The 23,445-nt window shown below is 41.9% G+C and overlaps 1 protein-coding gene across 4 annotated transcripts in view; it reads right to left on the bottom strand.

The window, feature by feature from the left end:
- LOC143164264 (contactin-4) overlaps nt 1–23,445 on the bottom strand; it is a 357,652-nt gene that overhangs the window by 131,941 nt on the left and 202,266 nt on the right. The window lies entirely within an intron of this gene.

The raw sequence follows: 23,445 nt of genomic DNA, 5'->3' as shown, positions 1-23,445 counted from the left end.
AGTAAGAAAGAAAGGAATGAACAGAAGACGATGCATCTTCTCACTGGGAGGAGGGTGAGAATGAATGTGAATAGCCCTCATATCCCCCGACATTGGGAAATCAGCTGGATTTATCAGAGACAGAACAATAGCTCTTTACTCCAGGGAGAAAATTCTGTCATCTCCACAGAAGGATTTCAGAGAGACTTTGCCAGGAAGATTATAATGGAGCAACCTCTCCCCCGTGTCTCCTCCTTCAGGCACCACCACAAAAGAGAATGCACTAAGCATACAGTTGTATCAGTTGTATTTATCTTTATTTTTAATTATATGTTAACGATATCTGACCAAGGCTCATCTATTATTCAAAACACATTTCACATAATTTCTAGCTTTAAATTATACCTGTGTGCAACTTACTGTTGCTGGCAGAAAAAGATCGTAATAACCACAAAGCATACAGGGCTAGATTATGATATCCTGACTTGTTTCTGAGACCTAGGGCTGTGTCACTCCTTAAACAGTCTCATTCAGTGTAAGAAAGAATATTACAATCTGGCCCATAAAGATTATAGCTCTGAATACTATATTAATGGATTTGAAAATAAAAGAATTAAAATACATTTTAATTTATCCAGTTTTCTAATTGTAAAATACAGAAGCTGGCCTCGTGCTCAGGTCCTGTTAAGAGTTGCTTCAAGTCCCATAAGCAAGGAGCCTGATCGTGCCGGGACAGGCACAAGCCAGACCATCCCAGGTAATCCAGTTAGCGAACTGTGCTGACTCAGGTACATGTTGCATCGGCTGTGTCATCTGCCTCACACCCCATCAAAGGACTCAAGTCACGCTACAGTGTCACTTGCTGTTATTTCAATTATGGTGTGTCAATTTATATCATATCACATCACGCTAACGGTCAGATTCTTGGTCCTCCTCCCATCACAAGAAAATATACCTTGCATTAAAAAGTAGATAGCTCACCTACTTGAGTTGGGAAACAGACACACAAACAAATCTAAGGGTCCAAATGTGTCCCCATACATCCAGGGCATCACTTGGCTGCAGGATCAGGGCCCAAACCGTTATGGTGTGGTGTCCTGGGGTGAGACACTGGTCTTCAAGGTATAATGAAACTGGTCCACATGATGCAACGGGGTGTTTGATAGGGAGTTACATTTGTAGGAAACATTACAATCTGCCTACCTAATTAGTAAGCAAAGTACAATTTAGAAAACACAACAGACAAAAGGTAGAGAACTACGAAGGTAGAAATAGTCACAAATATGTGAAAGGACTAAATAACTTCATTTGCCTAAGCTAAAATAGAAGCTCACGAAGTTCAAATGAAATTGCTCTCCAAATATTACAACATCTGCTGCTGACACTGTTTAACATTCAGCTTTTATATGGCAAAAAAATGCTTGCCTTTCCTGTTAGACAGCAAGAAGAAAAGCCCTGGTGCGATTACTACTTGGCTTTCAAGAGAACAGCATTGGGTCAGGCAGGGAGAAGCTCTGAAAGCAGCTGCCAGTGTATCAGGGGAACAGAAGAGGAGGAAAAACCTTGCAACACTGAGTAGATAAAATTATTTTGAGTGCCTTTCTTCTTTCTCTTATTGGTGCCTGTGTATAACCAAGATAAGCAAGTCATAGAATCATAGAATCATAGAATCATTGAGGTTGGAAAAGACCTCTAAGATCATCGAGTCCAACCGTCAACCCAACACCACCAGGCCCACTAAACCATGTCCCTAAGCGCCTCATCTACACGTCTTTTAAAAACCTCCAGGGATGGGGACTCCACCACTTCCCTGGGCAGCCTGTTCCAATGTTTCACCACTCTTTCGGTAAAGAAATTTTTCCTTACATCCAATCTAAACCTCCCCTGCCGCAACTTGAGGCCATTTCCTCTCGTCCTATCGCTTGTTACTTCGGAGAAAAGACCAACACCCACCTCGCTACAACTTCCTTTCAGGTAGTTGTAGAGAGCGATGAGGTCTCCCCTCAGCCTCCTTTTCTCCAGGCTGAACAGTCCCAGTTCCCTCAGCCGCTCCTCATAAGACTTGTTCTCCAGACCCCTCACCAAGTCCAAACTATTTAATCTTCAGCCTGTAGAGTCCTTTTGCTACAGTCTAATGTGTGATTGAAATCACTGCAGCCCAGATCCTAACACAGCGTCTGACAAGAGTTGAGCCACAATACCTTGCAGAAGAGGAGGATTTGGTTCAAAGAACACTAAATATTCACCAATAAATAAAACAAACTGCCGTCTAGATACTTACAGGTAGAAAACTGAAAGTACCTGTATCATATATAGTCCATTTTGACTAACTTACAATATTACTGGGTAGAAACAGATCTCGGAAGTTTAGTGTCAGCATGGGCAAATGCATTTGCTCTATTACAGTGTCTGGTTTTGTGGGAGTAATGTTTTGCTATCCAGATAACTTCTAAATGTGAATTTTATACTTTAAAAAAAAAAATAAAAGTGGTAATTTCATTTCTATTGCAATAATGTTCAGGGACTTGCAATCATGGAGCGACAATAACACATTTTTAGCTTTTCACTGATGAAGATTACCAGGAGCTTGATCAACAGAAGCCCACCGATGTCAGGAGGCTCCTTCCTGAGCTTAGCAGGCTTTTCCCTTGCCCTTCTTCGGAGACTGTTCATTAGGCTCTCTTTTGGTCATTTCATCTAACAGAACAAGGAAGCAGTACATATATGTATATATACACATGAAAGCTGCTCAGTTATTTTACTCACTTTGCTCTTTGCGATTTTCAGCAGCTACTGTGTAACCTGTGCTACTCTTTACACGTTTGTTACTGTCCTGGGAAAATACAGTAAGTAACCTTCTCAGACAAGCTAACTGTTAAGACACTCTCCCAGTGACAGATTTTATTTTTCTGAGTTACGTTTCTTTTGCTTGAGCCTGAAATGAGTTAACCCAGAACGAATGCTGAGCTGCCCTCAGCTTAAGACAAGTTGCAAACAAGATTGGTTACCAAAAAGCATTCTCCCCCCCCCCCCCATCAGATGAAACAAATGTACTACTGCTCTGGGTCTGCCTCCTTTGAAACACGTGTATTTCTTTCAGTAAGATGCAGCATATAGGAAATTTCAGTAGATTTCGTGATAAAAGAAACATTTTTAAACACAGTACGAGGTGTATGCCCATATGCTGTTGGACAGAATGTGATAGATAATTTAGAAGAACATTCTGCTATCCTAGCTTCTGCTGAGATCTATATATATTTTTTCCTAGTGAATCACAAAACCTATGAAAAAATGCCAGATTACTTTAAATACATTCCAAACGAAGAGTGTATTTTCTGTGTCCCTCCAGTACCCCAAACTTGAGAGTCAGCACATCCAGTAGGATGCTAAATGCCTGTCGTCTTTCTGCGCTTTTGAGGAATTGAAACATGAAGAATGTCAGCTGAGGTTAATTCACATGAACAGGTGAAACCATTCCTATTCTCTCTGAACATTAAGCCCAGTGATGGATATCATTACCTAAATAGAATTGCTTTAATTTTCATTGAAAGTTATGGCCAATTTGAGAAAAGGTTTAATTGAATATTCCACACTGTAGGGAAAGATAATAACTAAACTGAAGAGAGAATTCTTGGAGTATATCCAGTATAAATGATAAAAATCCTTTCTTTGTTTGCTGCCGAGGGAATTGGTTTCTGCTGTGTATGCTGGTGTGTTTTCATACAGCACTACAAGTCGGTATTTCTTCAAGACAAAACTGCACCTTGGGAAGAGCAACTCTTCAGGAAACTGGAAAGTGAAATGGATAGGACAGCTCAAGGGCATCGCTGATTAACACAACAGCCTGCTCTTCAAGGTTAGTCAGCTGCATTACATCTTCCTGAGCAGGAAAAGACTAAATTGGATGGCTCGCCCTTTATTTTTTGCCTATCACTTCTATTAACATCAAATGCACACAGAAATGGTGCTAATGGCTTTGAAATTATAAGAAAGAAATTTTTACACCATGTAGTCCTGCTACATATAATTCTGTAGACGTCTCAATGAACAAGACCTGCTAAAGGTGCCTTCCATTCAAAAGAAACAAAAAATGTATTTAAAAAAAAAAGGAGATTTAAAAAGTCCTGGATGAAGTGTTATTTTTAAGGGAAGCTCTGCATCTCTGGAGAAAATCACCAGCCCTTCTCCACCATGGGGCTGTTAATCGTTCCTGTCTACCACTGCACCATGGCTGACCCACATGTTTAAGAAAGAATTAAGAAAGAGAACAAAACAACAAAAATCAGATACTTCCATCAGGAGCAAAGCTGAAACAAATGATGAGGTTCTTTCCCTTGTTCTCATCATCACCACCCCACCACTACATAAGATGCACTTTCTGCAGATCCACTGCAATACTCTGAGCTGTGGGAGCAAAACACCCTCCCAGAGATGTTGTCCAAGACATCCCCTGCAGGCTTGCTTCTGGGATGAGAAGCTGGACGATTAAGAGAGCCATCATCTCTCCCGACCCCTTGCAGCACTAGGCTGCAGTAATGGGCTTGTTTTCCAGCATCCTACAGGTCTCCAACAGGGACCGTGAGCCGGATGGCTCCTCCTGCTATCACCTCTCTTTTCTGACATACTTTTATGTCCCAGATCACTGCTGTACCAAGTACAAGTGCAGTTAAAGTGGAAAGCCACGCTTGACAGGTGACATCTGATAGGCAAGCATCTGATACCCAAGTTCAAAAGCAGTGTCAGATATTCCTCAGAGACAGTAACACAGCCATAAAATCCAGAGGCTCAGAAGACAGGAAGAAATAAATCTTCACTCTCGTAAATGCCAGCGTGGAAGAGCTCCAGAATTTGAAATGGAGGCAGTAATGGTCTGACAACTCTATTTACGAGTGACCCAAGTATCTGGAGCAGTCTGAATTAAAGGCAGGGTTAAACACATCCACCTCAACACGAGTGTGCTCTGACCTCTGAGGGGAGCCCAGGGTCCATCAGTTAGGGGAGGTCAGGAGCCAGCCCGCCTGCTGCCTCTGCCCGGGTCCTGCGACACCAGAGCGCAGGAGCCAACGTGCAAATGCCAACCGTGGGTCAGGCTCCAGCTCGGGGAATTCATCTGTGAAGCCTCTCATTCAGTCTGACTGTCTGTACCACAGTGGTATCGTAATTTCACTTATTTAAATGTCACATGATTAGTTATATCAAATGTCACAAAGTTAGCACTTTTCAAATAAAATGTTGCTACCTGATCCGTACATACATGCAAAAGCAAGCAAGTTTTCCCTGTGCCTCGTCTACTGGGTCTAGACAGCCGGGAGAAGGCAATTCCTGATGCAGTGTATTGAGTGACTTGTCCTATGACAAAAACCTTATTTAATAGAATGTAATTTGTGTTCTCTTGGTAAGTCAACAGCACTATTATGATCACAGATGTTCTCTTCAGTACACAATAAAAGCACATTTCTCCGTTACTGCAGAAAATCACAAGTTTCTTCACCAAGCAACGTTCTCCCTGAGTCATCACAACTGACATCAGGAAAATAAACAAGATAAACTCACACTGCTCTGTTAAGGATGACCTCACCCCATGATAAAGCTCTGAATAATTCTAAGACAACAAAACTAATAATAATAATAATAATAATGGTAGTAGTAGTGGTACAATAGAAGAGCACTGGGGCATCTGCAGGTCCCCTGCTGAAAAACTGCTTACAAAAGATAACACATAACCGTCTGCCTGTTCATTAATGATCAAGTTATTTGTTGATCTCCAGTGCTGAAATAGTAGAAACAACCAAAGGGATATTTTTGAAAGATACTTTTAAATACATAAATAATAGTCAGGCTTGTCCTGATGTCTTATATGTTAAGCTCTAGCCCTGAGGAAATCATTCAGCGAGTTATATATCCAGCCCTAGAAACACAGGATTATGACAGGAAATTAAAATACTGTCCCTACCTAGCACAATACATCTATTGTTAACATTGTACAGTAATAAAAAAAACCCAACACATTTTTCTTCTCGAAGTAACAAAGACATACATTCTGTTTTTAGGAGATGAATAACATCGCAGTTTCACCAGGGTTCTCAAAAGCTGCTGCATAACATCCATTCTGAATGTGTTCAAACATATTCTGTCACTAGGAATAAGGACACTGAACCTGCATTATCTAAAAATCCACCGTAAACTGCTCCTCTAGACTTAACTATGATCTAAATAATGATCTACGAACTAAATGATCTTTGCTGTTGTTGTTGTTGTGTACATGCAACTCCCAGGGATTTGAGCTGTGACCAGAAATCCACCCTCCGGGATGCCTCCAGCACATTGCTGAACCAAGCCCAGGTCAAAATCTAGGACTTAGCTCTTCAGTTGCTGGATACATTTTCCTCGGTTACTTTCTTCATTCTCCCCTAAGACCATCGCTATAACAACTCATGGTACCGTGTCATTACTTAATTGGTCAAATCTGCTGGTTACAAGAATGAAAATAGTCACACTCTCACATTAGCTCATGTTCCTTTTGTTTCACCAGTGTACACGAAGACAAAATGATCACAGCCATCAAACACCAGGGCTACTAAAACTCCTCTGTGAATGGAAGTGAAGTGACAGGGATGTTTGACATCACCTGCAAGGGCTGTGCTCATTCACATAGAACTCCTTGCTACACACTTGAACTACCAACTGTAGTTGAACATCTTGAAAATGACACTTATTTGCCAATGCAAACATTGCCATTTTGCCACTCTGCTTTTGAATACTGTGTATTTAAGAATTAAGTTCAGAGCATCTCAGATGACTGGATGATACAGAGCCTTAGATGAAATACTGGTGTTTAATGTGTTTCATGGTTTATGTATTTTTTAATTCTTTCAACTCGGGACATGACATACTTTCAACCGAGGAGGTCAGTCAATGACAGAGAAATTGGTCCTTAAGGGAGACGCAACTGACGCTCATGGTCTACTCCATCCATGGCACTAATCTTAACCACTGAAACAGCAGCTCTGAGACGTATTGCCTCAATCCGTTATCCTCATCCATCACCAGACATGCTCGCGGCCTGTCACAGCCGCAGCAGGGGTAGCAGCCACAGCCCACGCCTGATGAATTGTAACCTCAGGTTCTTGTAGTCCTGTGCCATTGGCAACAGTGGCTTCCAGAAAGGTTTGTAACCTCCCAGGAAAGCACATGCAAAGTCAAACCATAAGGCCTGTTCCCAGGGTCTACAAATCCTGACTGCACCTGTATCTTGTAGCTACAAATTGATACTGGGCTGATTTTTTTCCATTCCTGTTGAAAACAAGTCCTGGATGCAATGGGCAAAGATGGGCAAAGACTATGGTTCAGGCTGAAAATGGCTTTTGCTAGTAAGAGACCTGAATCTGTGAAATTCTTTCAGAAAGCTGTTGCCAACATGGCATACTATTAGAAACCTTTACATTTACACCTGGTTGCTTTGATATTACCTTCACCTCTGACCAAGCCCCAGTACAGCACATCATTGTGTACACAAAGTTGCCTTCAACTATTCTTCAACCTCCTCCCAAAGTCTGCAGATCCCTCTAGTGCTCAGTGTTCTCATGTAGAGCTATTTGTGGATATCGTACTATAAATGTTTCAAAGGTCTGTACTAATTACTATTGATTTATTAGTAAAATTTAAGGTGTTGATATAATTGCTGTCTTTCAAGAACACATATCATTACTGTAAGATTTTCAGTTGTCTTGAGTATGACAGGGACTATAGAGTGGATATAAAAAAAAAAAGCAGAAGTAGCAGGTCTGTGCGCATATTCTAAAGCCACACATTTCCTTTCTGCAATACCTCCCTGAACTTCAATTGATTTTAATATTTCATGTAATAAGGAAGGCGTGTAAAAGCCAGGCTAACAAATGCCATCCTCCCCACCCCACCAACGGACAGTAAAAAGTTATGAAATACTCATATTGAAAAAGCCTCTTTCCTTCAAAATCCTGGAGCCTTAGAAAAGAGAAGTCCCTGGGGCAATAACCTATAATCTCTGTATCATCTATTGCTTGAAAAACAAAGACAACTCTGGCAATGTGTACAAGCTCTCAATTGATTGAGGAGCCTAACTCTGCAGAAATCTTCAAGGTGAAAGGAACTCTCTCGGGCGCACCGCTTCAAGGTGAAGCCCGGTTTTTTGTTTCCAGGTTTAAGTACATTAGCCACTGACAGAAGTAAAGCTGATTCCTGCCAACTTTTTATCTGGCTATTTACAGAGAGGTTTAGGCAATGGATTCCCATCTCAAATATTTGTGAATAAGCAGATCGAATTACCAGCACCTCGTGAGCAATGCAGTACTGCTCCCGGGTAGCGGCAAGCAAGGGATAATCAGTCTGGCACACTTTGAGCGAAAGACCGGTAACTTAATTTGCCCTATGTCACTGGTCAGAAAATGCACGTACGGTGGTTCAGTTTGTCAACAGGGCACTGTAAATCTGCTTGTTCTGGGTCATGGGCACACATTTTGCAATTACAGCAAGAAAACACAACACTGTATACAAGAGAATACATCAGGGATGACTTTGACATTTAGTTGCACAGTATTAAGAGAAGGAGTACTGAGAGCTGTCGTAACAAGCCTTTGCTTATGCCCAGAGTAGGCAGCGCTACTGAGTAATTATGGGAATGTCGGGAATGCTTTCCCAGCAGACCAGCATTCAACTAGCATGCATGACTTACCGCCAACAGGCACAAAACTTCTAAAACATGAACAAAACAGAGAGTAAAACAGCTATTTGTTAACTCAATAGACAACTGAGTTAACATTTCTCCTTGTCTGTTTGGTTTTGGCAATGTTTGAACATTTCCATATCCCTGGGACAACACTGTACCAGGACACAGGTGATGAAGTTTCGTCATCTCCACCTGTTGGAGTTGTGTCTTCTCCCAGGCTTAGTCACCTGAAGGGGCTAGTCAGATGCAGTCAAGGCCTGCAGCTTTTATTTAACTGACAACTGTTTAACAGAGTTGGGGTTGTTCAGCCTAGAGAAGAGAAGGCTTCAGGGAGACCTTATTGCAGCCTGTCAGTACTTAAAGGGGGCTTATAAAAAAGAAGGCGGCAAACTTTTTAGCAGGGCCTATGGCGACAGGACAAGGGGGAATGGCTTTAAACTAAAGGGGGTAGGTTTAGACTAGATATAAGGAAGAAATTTTTTACGCTGAGGGTGGTGAAGCACTGGCCCAGGTTGCCCAGAGAGGTGGTGGATGCCCCATCCCTGGAAACATTCCAGGTCAGGTTGGAGGGGGCTCTGAGCAACCTGATCTAGTTGCAGATGTCCCTGCCCACGGCAGGGGGGCTGGACTAGATGACCTTTAGAGGTCCCTTCCAACCCAAACTATTCTGTTCTATGATTCTATGATCCTATAAGTGTACGAAAGCAGAGACCGTACTAACACAGCCATGGGTCTGCCCATCACTGAACGCTTGGAAGAACAAGGTACCTCTCTCTCTTGGATGACTTCAGAAGTCTCTGCTGTGGCTCCTCTCTGCCTCTGGTTCCTCTATATTTGCCTGTGATTCTGCAGAAGAGCTATTTTATTTTGATCTAGAGTAGTCTAGATTGTATTAGAAGCACTCAGTTTAAATGCCTTCAGAAAAAAATTCTGACCTAGCAAGTCTGTTTTTAAAAAAACATGAAAAATAAAGGTAGTGTCCATCTAAATCAAGGCAGCTGAGTCGTTTATTCAATTCCTTTCAATCTTTTAAAAGCATACAAGCTATGGAAAAAAGCAGCTGCTTTTCAGAAAGATTTTTTTTAATACATGAGAGCTATTTTGGAAAAAGAAAAGCGGAATTAAACTGTAAACACATTCCTGCAAAAAAAGCTTGGAATTTGCAATTTTTCTAACTGAATTTCAATATAAAGAAAGAATAAGAGCACATGGGAGATGAGTACAGTTCCTCCCAAGATATAGACACATCCATGGCTATGAAGGACAATACTTGTTTGTTTCCAAGCCCTGGGAAGGCTGCAGGGACCACCACACCTATACTTTGGTGGTGGAGCCTTTCACAACCCTGTCCAAACTCTTTCACTTGGGATATGTGTAGCTCCCTACAGCATGTACGTATTATAAATTCAACATGATGTTTCACACGTGGCCCCATGAGCAAATACTTCATATTCAGTAACATGGGAGTAAGGTGAGCATGGGTTTTGTGTCCCTTCTATCATAGACTACTGGCACAGGCACCTTTTAGCATCTGCCTCATTACAAATGCTACACTGCATTTTTTGTCACTATTTCTAGCAAGTTCAGCCCTTGCCTTAAGAAAAACAGACAATATTTCAATGTAACAAATTACAGTGTACCTGAAAGAATGGTGAGAGGAAAACCTCATGTTTATAATGTTATATAGCTATATTTTTGGTGCAAAATTGTCAGCATCAGCTTGTAATGGTCTCTGGCTGCCCTGAATGCAAGTCTGATGGCATCCTGGGTATCTGGGGTTTAAACAGAACCAACTTATTTAGCAAAAGAGAATAACCTCTCTTTTAAAGTTATACAAAGAGGTAAATCAAAGCCATTCTTGCAGTCATCGCTGTACTGCATGCACTCTTGACATGTGACAGGCATCACACTGCACAGCATTATGATGCTGAGCAGGCTCCTGGCCGTGGACAGGGAAAACCTCACTAGCTCTTCCCACTGCTACTGAAGCAAGAGTGTTTAATCCTCTAAACAGGATCCAATGCTATAATCTCCAGGTGGTTACGTTATATAAACAGATTTGAGGTATATGAAGTCTGCTGCTGGGACACCAGGCTGGAATCTCAGCTGGTGTAAATGTCTGTAATTTCATTGAAGTCAGTGGAATTGCACCAATTCAGGGCACATTTGAGGAGCTGTCCTTCAATTCTGTAACCCTCAGCAGAGCAGGAACAAAAAGTGTTCCTGCTCTCCAGCGGGCGATTCCCTGCATGGAGAAGCCATGGGGTGCAGGGGAGCTGCTGCAGCTCTGGCTGCTGGGGCACGCTAGCCACTGACACCGTGTCCCACTCTGCACAGCCACCTGTGCTGGGGCACAGGGACCTGCAGCACTCACGGAGACTCCCCAACTCTTTTTCTGAAAGTCACCATTTATCCCCATTTATTCTGCTCAGTCATACCTGCAGAGGGACCAGACCCTCCACACACACACACACAAGACATGCAAACACAAAATCCCACACGAATCCAGCATTAAAATTAACGCCGCTGAATGCTAAGTTGATGGGCAGCTTAAATAAAGTTGCCAGAGTTCAATCAGAGCCAGCGAGGAGAGGTGCTACGCTGGACCTTGTTCTCACCAACAAGGAGGGGCTGGTGGGGAATGCGAAGCTCAAGGGCAGCCTTGGTTGCAGCAAACACGAAATGGTGGAGTTCAAGATCCTTAGGGCACCGAGGAGGGCGCACAGCAAGCTCACTCCCCTGGACTTCAGGAGAGCAGACTTTGGCCTCTTCAGGGATCTGCTTGGCAGAGTACCTTGGGACAGAGCCCTGGAGGGAAGAGGGCCCCAAGAAAGCTGCGTAATATTCAAGGATCACCTCCTCCAAGTTCAGGAGCGATGCATCCCAACAAAGAGCACAGACAAAGCTCCTGGACAAACTCCAACACAAAAAGGAAGCCTACAGAGGGTGGAAGCAAGGACAGGGAGCCTAGGAGGAATACAGAGAAATTGTCCAAGCAGCCAGGGATCAGGTTAGGAAAGCTAAAGCCCTGATAGAATTAAATCTGGCCAGGGACATCAAGGGCAACAGGAAAAGCTTCTATAGGTATGTCGGGATAAAAGGAAGAGGAGGGAAAATGTGGGCCCTCTTCGGAAGGAAACGGGAGACCTGGTTACCCTGGATATGGAGAAAGCAGAGGTACTCAATGACTTTTTTTGTGTCAGTCTCCACTGGCAAGTGCTCAAGCCGCACTGCTCAAGTCGCAGAAGGCAAAGGTGGGGACTGGGAGAATGAAGAGCTGCCCACTGTAGGAGAAGATCAGGTTCGAGACCATCTCAGGAACCTGAAGGTGCACAAGTCCATGGGACCTGATGAGATGCATCCGTGGGTCCTGAGGGAACTGGCAGATGAAGTTGCTAAGCCACTACCCGTCATATTTGAGAAGTCGTGGCAGTCCGGTGAAGTTCCCATTGACTGGAAAAGGGGAAACATAACCCTCATTTTTAAAAAGGGAAGGAAAGGAAGACCCGGGGAACTACAGGGCAGTCAGTCTCACCTCTGTGCCTGGCAAGATCATGGAGCAGATCCTCCTGGAAGCTATGCTAAGGCACATGGAAAATAAGGAGGTGATTGGTGACAGCCAACATGGCTTCACTAAGGCCAAATTATGCCTAACAATTTGGTGGCCTTCTACGATGGGGTTACAGCGTTGGTGGATAAGGGAAGAGCAACTGATGTCATCCACCTGGACTTGTGCATTTGACATTGTCCTGCACGACATCCTTCTCTCTAAATTGGAGAGACATGGATTTGACGGATGGCCCACTGGGTGTATAAGGAATTGGCTGGATGGTCCAAAGAGTTGTGGTCAATGGCTCGATGTCCAAGTGGAGACCAGTGACGAGTGGTGTTCCTCAGGGGTCGGTATTGGGACCGGCGCTGTTTAACATCTTTGTCGGCAACATGGACAGTGGTATTGAGTGCACCCTCAGCAAGTTTGCAGATGACGCCAAGCGGTCAACATGCTGGAGGGAAGGGATGCCATCCAGAGGGACCTTGACAGGCTTGAGAGGTGGGCCCGTGTGAACCTCATAAAGTTCAACAAGGCCAAGTGCAAGGTCCTGCGCCTGGGTCGGGGCAATCCCAAGCACAAATGCAGGCTGGGCGGAGAATGGATTGAGAGCAGCCCTAAGGAGAAGGACTTGGGGGTGTTGGTTGATGAGAAGCTCAACATGAGCTGACAATGTGCACTTGCAGCCCAGAAGGCCAACCGTATCCTGGGCTGCATCAAAAGCAGCGTGGCCAGCAGGTCGAGGGAGGGGATTCTGCCCCTCTACTCTGCTCTGGTGAGACCCCACCTGGAGTATTGCATCCAGCTCTGGGGCCCTCAGCACAAGAAGGACATGGACCTGTTGGAGCACGTCCAAAGGAGGGCGACAAAGATTATTAGAGGGCTGGAGCACCTCTCCTATGAAGACAGGCTGAGAGAGTTGGGGTTGTTCAGCCTGGAGAAGAGAAGGCTCCAGAGAGACCTTATAGCAGCCTTCCAGTACGTGAAAGGGGCCTACAAGAAAGCTGGAGAGGGACTTTTTACAAGGGCATGTAGTGATAGGACAAGGTGTAACGGCTTTAAACTGAAATTAGATTAGATATAAGGAAGAAATTCTTCACTATGAGGGTGGTGACGCACTGGAACAGGTTGCCCAGAGAAGTTGTGGATGTCCCATCCCTAGAAGTGTTCAAGGCCAGGTTGGATGGGGCTTTGAGCAACCTTGTCTAGTGGAAGGTGTCCCTGCCCATGGCAGGGGGCTTGGAACTAGATGATCTTTAAGGTCCCTTCCAATCCAAACCATTCTATGTTATGATTCTATGAACATCAAAAGAGCAACCGGGAGTACAGTTTGTACAATCTACCCATGTATTCCTTTAATTTTTTAAAAATGTTATGAATTTTAAGGAATGCAACAGGGAAAAGATATCAGTAATAGCTGTCAAAAACCTGACTTTTATGACTTCTAACACTGCAATTTAGCACCCTCACAAACTGCTCAGATTGATGGCATTTGTAAGTAAAATCTTTTTTCTCTCTGGTGTAACACTACAGGTTAAGCTTTCAAACATTCCTCACTCACATTTCAGCAGCAGCGTGGTGGGGTTGCCCTAGAGACAGAGCTCATCTCGAATGGTCCATTTAAACCTTTACCACCCAGTGCAGCTTCAGGAGAGAAGCTCCTCTTTAAGGTGTTTCTTATAATAGGAGAAAACTGCTCCTGGATACAGAGTCCTTAATGCAATATAAGGACATCAAAGAGCAGCAATTACCAAAAAACCCAGCCTATCCCAAGAATAAAATTTCAGTTTTCTTTGCTTATGGAGACTTCTGGTTCTTCACCTGGAGGATGCTGATACTTCAAACACAAATGTTATGCAAAATGTAGTGACTTGTGAAGAAGCGCTTCAGATTAGACTTTGACCTGATGCAAACAGCATTTTCTATAAATGATTTGCAAACCAGTGTCACTGTGGCAGATAGTAAAATGGTCTACCGCATATTCCAAGGCCTTCCCACTACCGTGGTGACCAGGGAGAGGTTCGTGCAAGTGGCAGGCAGCAGCAGTGCTGCTGCTGAATGACACACAGCGGTTTACAGGAGTCTGTCCTCTCTGCATGCCTGCACGGAGAACTGCCTGCATCCTGTCACCCAGAGGCACTAAGGATAAACACAAAATAATTGCATCTCAGGAGATGAAATACAGCTAGTTGCCCCCCCGAGGAGGCTCTTGTTTTGCTGTTAGACAAAGGACATTGGAAAAAGCTCTGAAGAAGTGCACTGCAATAAAATGACTACAGAGATAAAAAACAAATCCAATATCAGTGAGGAGAGCAAGTCAAAAGTCAAATGGAAGGGAGATGATGTATTTTTAGTTGAAACTCATCTGACCACGGCCTATTACTTTAGAATTAAAAAACAATTTATTTTATTGTTCAACATGAAATTATATGTTTTACTATGTTGCTGTGATCCAGTGAAATAAATCAGTCACTACCTAATGTCCACTTATGCCAAACCAGAAAGTCAATAAAGCCCTCATAAAAGTCATAGATTAGAACTCCAATGCAAACTAATAAACATTATCCTTCGCTGTATTTTACTATAAATAGCCCAAAATATCAGGAAGATGCCAAAATAGTTGACTTGCATTACTCATCTGAGTGTCATGACCATCTCCAGCACCTTGGCAATTGGGAGACAACCAGCTCCAGGACAGCGTTTTTTGGGTTGGTGGGTTTTTTTTTTTTTCATTCTAGTGAAGAGAAGCCTTAATGGGTAATCGAAGTAATGTGCACTGCTTCAGCAATTTTTTCATTACACTTAAAAAAAAATAATGGCTTTCTCTGTTTTGAACATTAAGGATTATACTGGATTGAGAACTGCACTATGAAGAACCTCCTGATTGTTTTTTTAGATGCCTCAAAGACAAATAAGAATTTCTGTAAGCAGTCTTTTATCTGGAACGGAGAGCTTTGGTTTTAACTTCTTCAAGAAGTACACTACCACACTCCATAATGAAGAATATGCAGACAAAGTAATTAAACTGAGAATAACTCTTTACCTATTGCTTTGGTAGCACTTTGCTGTCTCATTAGAGCATTGTTCTGCGAGCAGCAAGAAATCAAAGCCACGAAGGAGGTTTCTCTTGACCCATTTCCTTCCCAACACATCATACCTGAGAGTGCTTCAAATGAGAAGTGCCGCCGCTCTCAACATTGCGGCTGCCAGAGAAGTTTATAAGAGCACTGAGATGGTGGCCAAAAATAGTTCAAAGACATGAGAATGAATGCCTTTTAAAAAACTGCTGCCTTTTTAAATATGCAAAAGATTGAAATTATAATACATAATTAATACATGCGAGAATATATAACAAAAATAGTGCTACGCTATCTGTTGACGTGCATTAGCGGCAGCATTACTGTGCTATAGTATAGTATAGAAGAAAGTACCCAGCCAGGTGGGTAAACAGGACGGTTTCTTTCACATGGGTTTGACACAGCAGTGGTTTTGTAGTAGAAGCACATTTGTTACCCTCAGACCTTAAATATGCACATCCTTCATTCATCAATAATAATCTGTCTCATACAGTAAAGAGATCTTTGCCAATGTTGGAAATGTAAAACATCACTCAAACCTGGTCTTGTTTATTCCACACCACCATAAAACACATCCCTTCATGCTACATTGTTAGGGTAGCTGTTTACAAAACTGGATACTCCACCACCCAGAGCAGTTTGCTTATTACTTACAAACCAAGCCTAGAGTAGATTCACCACCCACTGCCTGCGCAGGCAATGGCTGCGGTTCCCTGAAGAGAGGGGGCTTCAAACACTGTCCCTGTCCAGGTCACCTGGAGCTGGGTGAAGCCTTTGCCCAAGAACTGGTCTCAAGTTCTCTACTGCATTTTTTTCCATCTCTATCATCCATTAGAAAAATATAATGGATTTCAGTTGCAATCAACTTGTTGACAGAAGGTTGTGTGACTCGAATTAAGCTTTGCAATTCAAGAATGTACCTGAGCTATGCAATGAAAAATTTTAAAACATGTATTTTATATACATTTGCAGCCATTTGCAGCCCAGTGACAACATCTTTTGCCTGGTATTGTATGGATGAAAATATACCCCTATAATTAGAACAGGAATTAACTGCAACAGTCAAGCTGTTAGAGTCATGTGTTAAATGCTGGCTTCACTGACGCCTCAACAGGTTTCTGGTCCTTGCAATTAACATCCTCTAATTAAGAAGATTTTTCCCTATATTAAGTCAACTACCAATTAATTACTATACCCTCCAACGAATGGACTTAAAAGCTTGTAAGGGGTTGGTTTGTTTTTTTTTTTTTGTTAGTATTGCTACAATTTTAACTTTTTTGGTCCTTTGAATTTCTATGTAAACTTTTCCTTAACTCTTTATTCAGTACAAATGGACCCTTAACTTCTCCCAAGTAAGCAAAAGCATGCTGGGTTATTGCTGCAGCAGTATTACTTTGCTTGCCTCTAGAAAAGATTTAGAAGTATTTTAATACTAAAGAACAAATGTGTACAGTAAAAAGTATGCTGTGACCGTGTCTGTATGCATGGTAATGCAGTAAATATTTCCCCTAAATATTTCTCTAATCCCACAGATGATTTTTCATCTTGCTGGGTTTATTCATTGGAAAACCAGCAAGCTGCTTCTTAAACAAAGCAACATTTTCCTCCCTAAGAAGAGGAGGCCCACCCAGGCGAGCAGTTAAGCACAGGACCTGTGCCCCACAGTGTGCACGCACACCCCACACCCCGCGTGGGTACCCGTGGTTTGCTTGGAGAACTCATTTACTCCCTGCGCCCCCTGCAGCTCCCACCTCCTCTCATACAGCTGTTCCGCCAACTTCCAATTCACAAAAGCAAAACCTCTTTAGAACCAAAATAAATACTAATCTTAAATTCAATGTACCCTGACAGCAAATAAGTTTGCTGTGCTTACTTCAGCATGAATAAAAAGCCCGCAAGGAGACTCCTACATAAGAGTATATTTACAAGTTCCATTACCCACTGGAGAGATTGATGTAATAAACCTGTAATAAAAAGCCTCGTGTTATGGATTTCTCTAATGTTTCTTATCAAACAGCCTGTATTATCTTGGCTTGCGTATTCAATTTAAAATAGGTTTTCAATAAGTGCCTTAGAGCTAGAGGTCATTTTCACTTAGTTTTCCGACATGCAGGGATGTGTACTGTCTTTTCCTGCCCTTAGAAACTAAAAGCTGTTTGTAGCTTGGTCAAGTACAGTTTACAAAGTAGGCAGATGGATAGATTAGAGAGAACAAGAGAGGGAATATATTATCTGTATACCTATTCATATCTTACAGCTATATCCAAAGTTACCAGGGGCACTGGCCCTGTTACACTATTTATTTTTATTATGAAGTAGAAGGGTGTAGTTCCTCATGAGATAAAACCAGTACACAGAAATTGTTTTGCCACCAATTGTCACCTTACTTGTATTTCATACTGTCTGGCTGCAACACAACCAAGGTGTTTCCCATGACCTGCAGGCAGACTACCTTGGATCTCCAGTGGTTACTTCACCTTTTAGGTAGAAATAGTACAAAATGGCACAACAAATGTAATGTTTGGAGATGCAGGCAATAGCTAAGCACTTGTACCTATAATTTTTTTTTCCTGGCACTGGATTTAACTAATAACCAATAGTTGCTAATTAGGATCCAATGCAATTTACCTTAGGACATATTTCAAATCACTGCAACATAATTATGATAATATTTTCCTCATTTATTAAATCATTTAAATACATTGTTGTTTTTATTTTCAATTCTTAACCCCTTACTCCGCAATGTCCCCTGCTCACTTTGAAGCAGCCTCATGGACCTACGTGCACCAATTCTTAGTTCATTACGCAATTTCTTCTAAAGCTTCTTGAATTAACCATTCAGTCTCAGTATGATCCATCCACTGTAATCATGGGGCGTTTCTTCTCTGATTTCAATGGACACTGGACATGCAGCCCAGTTGTCTACTGATGTCAAACAGAGAGAAGGAAGCCGTATGGATTTTTAGGCTTTGCGTGTCAAGTATTTGTAATGACTTTTTTTCCTTGTAATCAAGTATTCCTTTTATTAACAATCCAATAGTAGTAATAAAAGTCCACAACTCCAAGCCCTGTTTCTTACACAAAAAGAATACAACCATGTTTTTTTGGTAACGTTGTATATTCAATGGCAGCGATTTCCTGCAGACAGTCAACATTTTGCAGAACAAGCTGCTCAGAACATTGGAATCAAATAAAAGCAGAGAAAAATCAAAATCAAAAATCAAAAAAAAGCAGAGAAAAAAAGAGAGAAATCAAGACCCTTGATTTTATGAGAACAGCAGATACCTCTGCCATCAATCTCACTGTGACAAGGGTGAAGGGCACTCAGAGGTGAACAGCAAGCTTGCCATTAGAAAAGGTTAAAAATAGGTAGTTTATTGTACATCAATTGATGCACTAGACAGATGGACAGACATCTTCCCAAGGGATAGAAGATTCTTTCCAGTCACTACAGGAACGCATCCAAAAATCTCTTAAAAACCTGAGGGACGCTTTGAAATTAAAAAAAAAAAAAAAAAAAGCACATTTGTGTATATACGTAAAGTTCAGGCAAAGTTTTCTCATCCTGTACGGAAGACAAAGCACATGCACCCACCTGCAGTATGACAACTTTAGCCTACTACAGCTCATATGTTTTTCACTGCGGTAGTTTAACAGCAGCAGCGTGACTGCGCCCTTGCTGGTCTCGAGTTTGTGGGTAATCATTGCATCGTAAGCATTTGGTGAAGACATCACGCCATGCCTGATCTCTGTACTGAAATCACCTCTGAATTAAAAGAATTGAGGTCAAACCGCACTGTGAAGCTTATGCGCGTGTTACACGCCACATTTACTGCACGCTTCAAGTGACACTAAATGAAGACACCATTAAACGTTTAATGGTGCCTTTCTCACTGTGGCAGACAACAGTTCACCACCTTTTTTAGCCACCAGACCGTAGTGACACCATTCTGACTGACGTTCCTGCTCTGAGTGAACAGGTTCTCACCCACCAGAGAGGTCCCAGGCTCCTTTACATGCCTGCACTTTCACTATACTGAAATATCACTTTAATTTCAGGTTACAATGTATCTGTTCTACCCTTTTATAATGACTCATCAATCCCTTTGTTTTTTCCTCCATGGCTAACAGATCTCTGCTCCCAAACTCAAAATAAGCTGTAAGGGTAACTGGGAAGCAGGACTACGACCCGTATGTCTCACACGTGCTGGGAACAAACTGGCTTCAGCACATTTAAATAAATATTTGGCTTGCTGACTTTTCAGCCCTGGTATTATCTCCTAAGCACTCTCGCAGCCCAAGAGCTCTCCATTCAGCTTCAGCAGCTCTGAAACTGGAACCTGAAGTTTGAAAACATGAAGGAGTAAAAGAGCCATAGATGAAAAGCCCTTCAGCCACATGCCTGGCAGGAATGACCGAGGCTCTTCACATAGATTTTGTAAGCAGGGGGGTTGGACTAGATGACCTTTAAAGGTCCCTTCCAACCCAAGCTATTCTATGAGTCTATGATTGTGCCAAGCTATTTCCTGATTCAGAACAAAAATGGAGCTTTTCTTGGACTACATCTGCAAAAAAACCCTCTCTGTCTAGCCAGTAGAGTTGTAGATGTCTACAGGAAGCTGCTAAAATTATATGCTTCGGTACCTAACAAAGTGGCATTGTTTTCACTGGTGCTAAGTAACTCCCTGTTGTGTTGAAATGTGTGGAATTTAGGGCATCTTAACACCTTGTAAATCAGGTCCCTCTCCTGTGTTTTTTGCTCCTCTGCTGCATTTCTGAATACAGCTTTGGACATCTACAGACCCTAAGCAAGGTGCTTAAAAAGCCTAAATTCACACCGCATTTGCTTTGGTCAGCTTAAATAGACCCTTATTATTTTTATAACACAGGTTAGTTTTCTTTTGATTGCCTTTTTCCATGTTATTTAATAGCCTCTAAAAGAAAGATGATGCTCAGGACCAAGTTTTAATGCAACATCTTGAACGAATTATAGTAAAAGAAAATTTGAATCCTTGATAATTTAAGTGTTATTTTTTACTACTAATGTGAATCCAACCCTAACAAATTAAAACAGGAAGAATTAATTGGATATGCAAATAAGATTATTCAGTATATAAATCTAATTACATACCAATTTGCTTTAACAGCATGAAAAAGCAAAAAATGTTCTTTGTAAATTGATTGTTTTGAAAACCACCTGTAGCACAACAAAGTGGAAAGGCTGTATCTTAAAGGTACTCATTGTTGGCATTAATAAAACAAGGTATTCTGAAGATGTCATCAAGAGTACCTTTTTAAGGGGCACCCTGCTTAGTTCTCTGATTTACGATATTCCATTATTAGTTTTCAAACATACCAAAACACTGCCTGGACTTCTGTTCTCCCCCAGCAACAGACAGATGCAAACAAAACAGGCTGATCTTGGAAACGCTAGGTAATTCTGGTCACAAACCCTGACTTTTCTGTGCTGGTGCAGACTTACATTCATGCCCAACTGCAGAAAACTAGCAACACTGACTCTGCAGGCTAGGGTGGCATCAGAGACAAAGCAGACCTTGCCAACAGTGGTCATTCAGCAGCTGCTGGCTGCACCATGCACATACTGATCCCTTTCAGGTTTCTCTGTCACCTTTAGAAAACAAAAAAGGACAAAGGAATAATTAGCAGAACACCACACTGCAGTGAGGAAGATTTCTCCAGGGGAAAAAAAAGCCTGTTAATTTTGAGCCTTTTGTGTCCAAGAAGCAAATTACACAGATAGGCAATTTACTTCTTTGAATAACTACTTGTCAGTAAGAGTAAAAATTATAAATGAGATCACTGGAATTGATTACGATGCAGAATAGCTGACACCGTAATTAGTGCCCAGTGTGCCATCTCTGATAAAGGATCTCAATCACCCGTTTTCATTGACTGTACATTGAATTTTGTCATCTAACTCTGGTTCCTTGATTCACAAATTGGGCCTCTAAAATAATCCAGAGTAAACAGTATTAAAAATGTGCTCCAAAGAGTAAGAAAGGGAAAATAATGTTTACACTGGTACAGCAAGCAAGTGTCGAGATGACCTTATCAAAAGCAAGGTGTTATTATTACAGAAAACTAAATCTGATCCATATGAAATCTGAACTGGATGTATACTACAAAATATTGAGACATTAAAAAAATTAACGTATGGGCATAAATGGTCAAGGGAGCAGGAGTTTTCATGAGAAAAACTCCTTGGAAATGAATGTGAACTCACAAATACACTAATTTAAAATAGTAAAACTAGCTGTGACCTGGGGGGGGGGGGGGGGGAGGGGGGGGCGGTATGGGAAGTGCTGCCTGGTTCACTACTGCTGTTGATATGGAAAGTTGCTGCTTTTGAGACTGAAAATTCAAACGAAGCTGGTGACTGAACACCTCTGGTCATCCCCTGGAGTGAAATCCCTGTTTGTGATGCCCCACAGAGCTGCATCTGCCCCCCCGAGAGCACTGCAACCGAAGAGCAAGGAGCCAACTAGAAGAGCAAGCATGCACATACGGACTGCTTTGCACCAGAGCATCCTCCAACTTCCACTCTGTTTTCCAGGGCATCATTATTTTGTTGTGTCCAATTTGACTCAGACGAGGTTCCCCAGTACATGGTTATCAGTGGGGAAGGCAGTTAGTGTCATCTTGTACCTGTAGGTTTATGAAAGCAGCAGCTGTATCCAAATACACTTCAATCACTTTACAGGCATCATCTGCTCTGTCTCCATAGGTAGCCTGTCAGGGCTCAGTGTTGGAAATTGAATAATCACTGTGCACGCACGCCGCAGCCTTACTTCAGGTGAAAACTAATGTGATCTTTAATACGGCTGATCCTCCAGTGAAGGATGCACACCACAGAGGATTATGTTTTTATCGCTATATCATAGCTTCTTTAGGGAAATCAGACAGCTTTCTAATTAACCAGCCCCCACACACCCAGCCCTACGCTCCTGCTTTGAATGCATGTGCTGACCCATGAACACCTAATTCTGAATCATATTATCAAGCAGGTTGTGGTTACGCTTATCCTCATATGTATTCTTCTTGTTTTCCAATCCAATACAAAAAAATAATGGTTTAATGACTTCTATTTTTTTATTGCTTGCATTACTGAAAGAAAAGACTATCAAAAATCCAGTAGTTTTTCTTTCATCCCTCTGCATTTTAAAGGGTTTTATGGTACTTAAAAAAATTACTTTTTAACAAATTGATTTTTAAAGAAATTTGCAAGGCCTTGTCTCTTTCTACAATTTCTCTGCTGCAGGGGAAATCTGATCTCATTTTTAATGGAAATGCTGAGATTTACAAATTAGCAGTCTGCCACCTCAGACCCGTTGGCATGTTCCCTTGGGCAATTTGGTCATCTGCCCCTGTTACTATCTTCTCACTGGGTTTTGTTCTTCATCTATCTGCTTTTTTGGGAAGTGCAATGCATCAAGAATTAATGATTCTCTGGTATAAGTCCAAACAAGCAAACATTTGTATGTAAACATTTTCGTGACCATAAGACAGTTGCAAAATAAGCACAAATAAACTCTTCTTCTCACAAGGAGCCTCCAATCCCAGCAAACTAAACTGTGCTCCCACCCACAAGAACACCCTCCTGGTGCTTGGTTACAACACACTTTGCTTTCGGAGGATTGCCCTTGAACTGCTGCAGATGAGTATTGAAAATAAATGCAGAAATTTGGTGAACACAGAGGGGTTTTTTTGTCACTTAAAGTCTCTATATGGAGTTTATTTGCAGCATTCATTGTATATTTTAGATTGTATTAATAACGAAGGATAGCTCAAGTTAAGCATTATACAGCTACAGAGACGCTGGTAATACATGCATATGGTTTAGCTAATACATTTTTCATTTAAGTACAGACTGGATGCTAATACATTTGTATAGTGAAACTAATACATTTTTTATTACTTTAAATGCTATGTGGGCAGCTGCATAGTAACTAATGAATTTACATGAGATTTTCTGAAGTTTTCAGATACAACTTAAATAGTTTTTAAACTACTACATTCTCCTGTTCAAAATAAACAATGATTGCAAGGGACAAGACGTAACTCCTGCAGAGTATGCCAGCAGGGCTTCCTCTGCGTCCTTGAGTACGACTAAGCAA

This window comes from Aptenodytes patagonicus, chromosome 8 (assembly GCF_965638725.1).
Source record: "Aptenodytes patagonicus chromosome 8, bAptPat1.pri.cur, whole genome shotgun sequence".
Taxonomy (NCBI): Eukaryota; Metazoa; Chordata; class Aves; order Sphenisciformes; family Spheniscidae; genus Aptenodytes; species Aptenodytes patagonicus.
The sequence above is the reverse complement of the archived record's forward strand: the minus strand, read 5'-3'. Positions and strand labels throughout refer to the sequence as shown.